Consider the following 7,586-nt stretch of genomic DNA (forward strand, 5'->3'; position numbering starts at 1 on the left):
GAAAGGCCCCTTCCCTGAGTCTCCATGTGCCATGTTGGACCACGGTCTCAGAAGCGGAGAGGCCGGCAGCCGAGGGATCTGCAGAAGTGACACAGTTGAGGGTCCTGAGATCGGAAGATGACCTGGGATTATATGGATGGACCCTGAGTGGAATCACAGCTGTCCTTATAAAGGAGGGCAGAGGGAGATGTGATGGAGGAGAGAAGTGGGTGACGTCACGAAGGAAGGGAGGAAGAAGCGATGTGGCCTCAGCGAGGAGGTGCGCCCTGCCCACTGTGTGCCCAGCACAGGCACGGAGCCGGTCCCACCTGTGCCTCCAGAGGGAACCCCCCCACCCCCAGCTCACCCAGAACCGTCAGGGAGCACCTTCACGTATTCAGTCATTGGGTTTGAGCTTATTTCTCACAGCAGAAAGAAGTGAGGTCACCCAGGCGTGCAGTTGAGGATCACACAGCTGGGCTCCAGCCCATGCCAGTCCAACTCCTGGTGCCAGGATTTTCCCCCTGCCCCCCGGGCCGGATGGCCACAGGGCTGCCACAAGGCCCATGATGAGCTGCCACCTCTGGAGCATTGCCTGCACTTGGCACGAGGACTCACCTGCATGGGCAGAACAAGGGCCTGCCAGGTGGCCCTCACAGGCATGCTTGCAGGATCCGACCCTTCCACTGTGCCTCTGCCCTCGCCCCGAGGCCAGCACCTGCGGCTGCCTCTGCTCCTCTGCCCAGGCTGCCCAGGGCCCAGGGCCCTCCCTCTGCTCCCCTTGTAGCTGCTGCCCTCCACTCGGAGGGCAAGTCAGAGTCTCCTGGGTGCCCCTGCCCCAGCCCTCCCATCGCTCCCTGCACATGGATCCCCCACCCCAGCCCACTGCCCTCTGCTGCCCCTGCCAGCCTCTGTGGCTCTGTGGTCCTTCCTCCCTGACAGAGCCTGCCCACTGTCACCTTCTTACTCCTCAGCCCCCACAGACCACCGGCTGCCCGTGCTGGCTCGCTCATCGCCCATCCACACCTCCTTCACTCGGCAGGTGATGGCGAGCCCCATAGGCGCCCATGAGACATCCGGGATGCAGACAGAGAAAGGCCCCGGTGGTGGGTGGTGGCTAGTTCACTCCAACGGGGGCAGCCCCACAGTGAAAACATCAAGTGAGCAGATGGTGCCAGGAGTGAGATGGGGCTGAGCAGGCTGGGGTTGCTGAGGAGGCTGGGGGTGCTGAGGAGGCTGGAGGGCTGAGGAGGCTGAGCAGGCTTGGGGTGCTGAGAAGGCTGGGGGAGCTGAGGAGACTGGGGGTGCTGAGAAGGCTGGGGGTGCTGAGGAGGCTGGGGGTGCTGAGGAGGCTGGGGGAGCTGAGGAGGCTGGGGGTGCTGAGGAGGCTGGGGGTGCTGAGGAGGCTGGGGTTGCTGAGGAGGCTGGGGGTGCTGAGGAGACTGGGGTTGCTGAGGAGGCTGGGGGTGCTGAGGAGGCTGGGGGTGCTGAGGAGGCTGGGGTTGCTGAGGAGGCTGGGGGTGCTGAGGAGGCTGGGGGTGCTGAGGAGGCTGGGGGTGCTGAGGAGGCTGGGGGTGCTGAGGAGGCTGGGGTTGCTGAGGAGGCTGGGGTTGCTGAGGAGGCTGGGGGTGCTGAGGAGGCTGGAGGGCTGAGGAGGCTGAGCAGGCTTGGGGAGCTGAGCAGGCTGGGAGGCTGAGCAGCGTGGGGGAGCTGAGCAGGGTAGGGGCCCCACTGCCTGGAAGGGACCAGCCAGGGAAGCTGGTGGCAGCAGAGAGTGTCCATGTGGTGTCTGGGGATGAGGGCTCCAGGTGGACAGAAGGATGCCCTGAGGCTGGGCCTGTCAGTTGGAGGAGAGCGGGAGCGGGAGAGGTGGGCGGAGGTAACTGGCACCCCAGACAGGGCCTTGAGGGAAAGGACACTCGGCAGGGTGTAGGGCTGGGGCTGCAGGCCTGTGTGGGATCATGAGGCTGAGACTTAGAAGGCAACTGCTGGAACTGGGAGGGGCCCCAGGCTTCGTGGGAGGCCGGATGTGTCTTCAAGGGGGTCCCCCTTTGACTAAAACCCCCTTTACCAGCTCCCTTGGCCGCCCCCTGACTGCTCCCCACCCCCCACTCCACTCCCAGGGCCGCTTGCTCGGAGCCGCCCCTCCCCCACACCCAGTCACAGCCTTGGGAATCTTCAGTGCCCACTGGTGACCCCCTCATCCCCAGGGGACAGACCACAACCCTCAGTCATGCCCAGACAGCTGCCCCTCAGGTTTCTCTGAGCTACCTTCAGCCCCACAACTCCTGACATCCCCTCTCAAACGGGCCCAGCCCCCTCTGGTGGGGCCTTCTTTATCTCTCAGCCTGACCCCAGGGTTCCTCCGGCCTCCCCTGTCCCCCTGCACCCCGTTTTCTGCCCCCTGGGTCCACAAAACCCACCATCCATCAGTCCCACCCTATGTCTTTCCCATCGCAGCGCCAGGGGCCTGAGCTCGCTTCTGGGAGGTGCTGTCCAGCGCCTGGGTCTGGGTCCTCGAAGAAGCTTGGGAGACCGACCCCGCCCCTCAGGGGGCACCCGGTCCCTCCACAGCTCCTCTTCCCACCTGGCTTTCATGGTGACGAAACGTCACAGGCTGGACGGTTTCAGCAGCAGGCACTCCTGCTTGTTCTCACCGTTCAGCTGGAAGTCTGAGGTCAGGGTGCCCCAGGGTCCATTCTGCAAGGCCTGTCTTCTCGGCTGGCAGAGGTGGAGGGACAGTCCCCTTGCCCCTCTGATAAGGCTGAGGTCCCATCAGATCAGGGCCCTACGCTTACGACCTTACTTACCCTTAACTACCTACACAGTCACACTGGGGTTAGGGCTGCAACCCAGGCATTTCAGTCCACAACACCCTCCACTTCCCGGAGGGTATGGAGGCTCCCGGTCAGATCTCCCTCCCTCCCTCCAGCCTCCCCTCCTGGCCTCAGCCCCACCCTCCGCTTGCCCCAGCCTGGACTGGGCTCCATCTGTCCTGCTCACTGGCTCCCCGGGCCTAGCTCGCACATCCCTGCCTCAAAACAAACATGAGACCAAAACCCCAAAACCCTTCCCCTGATCCCACGGCACCCACCCCCATCAATCTCTCACTTTCTTTTCCCTTAGAGACTTCCCAGAGACTGTCTACATTCGCCGTCCTCAGCCCACTCCTTCCCACCCCAGGGAGTCCACACTGTCAGGGTGTCCGCTTCTGCCCCCCAGGGGCCGGCTAAAACACAGAGCCCGCCTCCGCCTCCCAGAGTTCATGTGGAAGCCCTGATCCCCAGTGTGACGGTGTTTGGAGATGGGGCCTTTGGGGGGTGATTAGGTTTAGGAGCGGTCATGAGGGTGGGTCCCCCACGAGGGGACTAGTGTCCTTCTAAGAAGAGGAAGAGAGAGGCTCTCCCTCTCTGCCATGTGAGGACACAGTGAGAAAGTGGCCGTCTGCAGGCCAGGAAATGGGCCCTCATCAGAAACAGAAGCCACTGGCATCTCAACCTCAGACTTCCAGCCTCCAGAATGGTGAGAAATAGATCTCGGTTGCTGAAGCCACCCAGCCTACGGTATTTGGTTACGGCAGCTCAAGCAGACTGATATCCAGGTGAAATACCAAAGGCCACCTGCAGGGAGTGCTCCTGTGAACATGCAGGTGGCCCTAAATGAACACACCTGCTTTGGGTAAATAAGATGCCCCACATACGCCAAGGAGGTGTGCCCAGATCGGATGCCCAGGATTCGGGCCCCTGGTCAGCAACTGACTGGGGCCTGCTGTTCAGAAGAATCTCAGTGCCCTGGGGACCAGGTAGGTCACTGCAGCCAGTGACCTTTCGAGGTGTCTGTGCCCCTCACAGCTGCTGCCCCGTTGGCTCCCAGCCCCGCTGCGGTGTCCTCATCGACTGGATGCGCCTTCTGCCCAGGGCAGCTTTGACCAGGAGCCAGTGTTCCCCATGCTTATCTGGAATCTTCTTGCCTTCTGGTCTCCGTCCATTGAAGGATTCACACATCTTTTCATGTTGAAGGCAAAAAAAAAAAAAAAAAAATTACAAAGCATTTAGAAATTACAGAAAGTTACAAAAATATTAAAACTGATTTTGGTTAATATTTTATTTCTTTCCATCTTACTCCCAGTATTTTCCTGTGGGTGTGTTTTCTGAAATTCTGTCATATCATATATATAATTGTATGCCCTCTCCTTTACTTCTTTAGAATATATATTTATTTTTCTATCTAGCTGTATCTTAACATTGTATCATGAGCAATTTCACATGCCCTGACGCAGTCTTCCATTTGTGGATTTAGGTTTTCCATTCCTTTATTCATTCAACAAATGTGTGTTCAGAGCCCACTATGTATGTGCCAGACACTGATAATATAGCAGTCAATGAAACAGTTGGAGTTCCAGGCCTTTTGCGGATTCCAATCTGATGGGAAAGCGGGGTAGTGAATAAGCATTTGGAAGGGAATTCACAGTGCTGGGGAGGAGAAGTGCGGCTTGCTCTGGGTGCAGATAACACGAGAGCCCGGCCGGGAGGCCGTAAGGACCTGAGATCTGAAGGCTCTGTAGACAGATCGACATCAGGTTGTCTCTGGGGTAACATCTCAGGCAGAGGAATAATAGCAGGTGCAAAGGCCTTAGGTCTGGGGAGTGCACATAAGAGAAAAGAAAAGAAAACCCTTCGGGGCAGCACGGGAAAAGCCTGCTCCTTCCTCCCTAGAAGGCCGTGCAGGGATGGATTTCTGCTGTCCACATCCCCTCAGGCATCCACCTCGGGAAGCCCAGTGTGTCACTTGCCAACCCCTGGAACTGAAGAGCAGCAGTGTTTTGCCCGAGGTGGAAACATGGAGGCAGCAGGACACTGGTGCGTGTGGCCAGGCTTCCACATTCAGGTCTAAGAGGCAGGCCCAGCTAGAGATCCAGCCAAAGACAGGCCGAGTTACGGTCCCGACCCAGAGGGTGGGACAGCCACCGAGGCCTCCGAAGCCTCACCTTCAGAGCGGGGCAGGTGCACCCTCTTGGACCCTGGCCCTCTGATGCTCACGCTGAGAGTGACATACTGCGAGCATGATTTTCTGAAGGGATCGTAATTAGGGAGGACGTCCTCTGATCCCAGAGCCACTCCCCACACCTCGTTCTGGCACCGAAAGAGGAAAAGCTGACCGGCGTCCTCACCCAGAGGCCTGGCCTGGGCCTGCGTGCCCTCTCTGCCCTGACCGTGGCTGCACTCCCCTGGCCTGATCCACATCCGAGAGGGACCGTCTGTGAAGGGAGCCTTCTCTCCCAGGCATTCGGTGTGTGTGTGTGTCATTGCGTGTGTGGAGTATGTGTATATGGTGTCTGTGTGGTGTGTATGTGGGATCTGTGTGGTATATGTGTGTGTGGTGTCTGTGTGTGTGTGATATGTATTGTGTATGTGTGTGTGGTATGTGGTATGTGTGGTGTGTGGTATGCGGTATGTGTATTTGGTATCTGTATGGTATATGTGTGTGTGGTGTGTGTGGTGTATGTGTGTGTGGTGTGTGTGGTGTATGTGTGTGTGGTGTGTGTGTATGTGTGTGGTGTATGTGTGTGTCCTGTGTGTGGTGTGTGGTGTATGTGTGTGTGGTGTATGTGTGTGTCCTGTGTGTGGTGTGTGGTGTATGTGTGTGTGGTGTGTGTGTAGTATGTGTGTGGTGTGTGTGGTGTATGTGTGTGTGGTGTGTGTAGTGTGTCTGTGGTGTGTGTGTGGTGTATGTGTGTGTGGTGTGTGTGTAGTATGTGTGTGATATGTGTGTGTGTGGTGTGTGTGGTGTGTGGTGTATGTGTGTGTGGTGTGTGTGTAGTATGTGTGTGGTGTGTGTGGTGTATATGTGTGTCGTGTGTGTGTGGTGTATGTGTGTGTGGTGTGTGTGTAGTGTGTGTGTGGTGTATGTGTGTGTCCTGTGTGTGGTGTGTGGTGTATGTGTGTGTGGTGTGTGTGTAGTATGTCTGTGGTGTGTGTGGTGTGTGTGTCGTGTGTGTGTGGTGTATGTGTGTGTGGTGTGTGTGTAGTGTGTGTGTGGTGTGTGTGGTGTATGTGTGTGTCCTGTGTGTGGTGTGTGGTGTATGTGTGTGTGGTGTGTGTGTAGTATGTGTGTGGTGTATGTGTGTGTCCTGTGTGTGGCGTGTGGTGTATGTGTGTGGTGTGTGTGTGCATGTGTGGTGTGTGTTCTATCAGGAGACCTGTCCTTCCGCTTTGAAGCCCGCTTTCTGGAGGCTCCCAACAAGGCAGGCTTTTTCTGTGTGTTGACTTTGTGCTGCTTTGCTGGAAAGTGGGCAGTGGGCACAGCAAGCTCCGAGCTCATGGCTCTGGGTTGCTTTCCACAGCCAGTCTCCCCTCTGCCTTTCCAGCATGCCCCGACTGTGCCCAGTGTCCAAGGGGAGCACCGCGAACGGTCCGAGCTGACCTTGACAGTCTGATTCCATTTTGCCACATGTTCCTCAAGCCTTCCCACAGCCGGCAACAGGCATGTGACTGAGTCTTGGACAATGAGATACATGGGGCGGGGGCCTCTGGGGAACCATTGGCCTCCCGATAAAATGGACAGATGTGACTGGTGCTCTTTCCTCTTTTTCCCGCCTTAAACATGGACATAACACCTAACATTATGGTGGCCATTATGTAATTATGAGGCAATAAGCATGAGGAAGCATTAGAATCCCAGAGAAGAAACATACAAAGAGCTTTGACCCTCCCCTGCCCGCTAGGGCATTCCTGAGCCGGTGAACCAATACCACCAACTGTCTACCTTTAGAATTCTTGTTAGGGAAGAAAAATAAGCTTCTATTTGTCACATTGCTACTACTTGTAGTGGAAAGCATTCCTAACTGATTCATCTTGTAAATTTAAAACCTCTAAAATTCTCAAAAGTTGGTTTTGTAGTTTTTATGGCTTCAGGTTGTTTAATCTGAGCAAGAACTAACCATATCTGATGTAGCGAGAAGAATGTCATGTTTCATTTCAAGGAGACTTGTCTCCTTCCATGATTTTCCAAGATTTAGTGCATTACCAATAGATTCATCACTGTGCTTAGAAGAAAATTCACCTATCAGAATTTCAAGCCGAGAATCAGAATCCCAAGCCCAGAATCCATGTAAGGCTGAGAACCAGCCAGAAGATCTTCAGCCTATTATGCTAGAACTCTAAAGGGTTACACATCCAGGATTAGAGTGAACCCGAAGGAAATTTTTGCCTTCTCTCCCCTCAACCCCCCTTTAGAAATAACAAGGAAATGTTTCTTGGCACTGAGGAGAGCGGGAGAAAAGCTCATCTCTGGGAAGCTGTAACCACACACTGACCCTTGTGCAGACTGGTACCCAAATTCACACCCCCTGAATGGCCCAGAAAATTTCCAGGAACAAATTCAGATTAAGGTGATCTTGGACTGGAAGTGTCCCTAGGTGCATGGCAGATGCAAGTGCAAATTCTTATCACATTCATCCGAGATCTCAAAGAATTATCATCAAGTAATAGCTCAAGAAAGTAAGCAGGCCAGGCTTGGTGGCTTACACCTGTAATCCCAGCATTTTGGGAAGCTGAGGCAGGTGGATCACGAGGTCAAGAGATCGAGACCATCCTGGCCAACATGGT

The sequence above is a fragment of the Symphalangus syndactylus genome, chromosome 18, assembly GCF_028878055.3.
Source record: "Symphalangus syndactylus isolate Jambi chromosome 18, NHGRI_mSymSyn1-v2.1_pri, whole genome shotgun sequence".
Taxonomy (NCBI): domain Eukaryota; kingdom Metazoa; phylum Chordata; class Mammalia; order Primates; family Hylobatidae; genus Symphalangus; species Symphalangus syndactylus.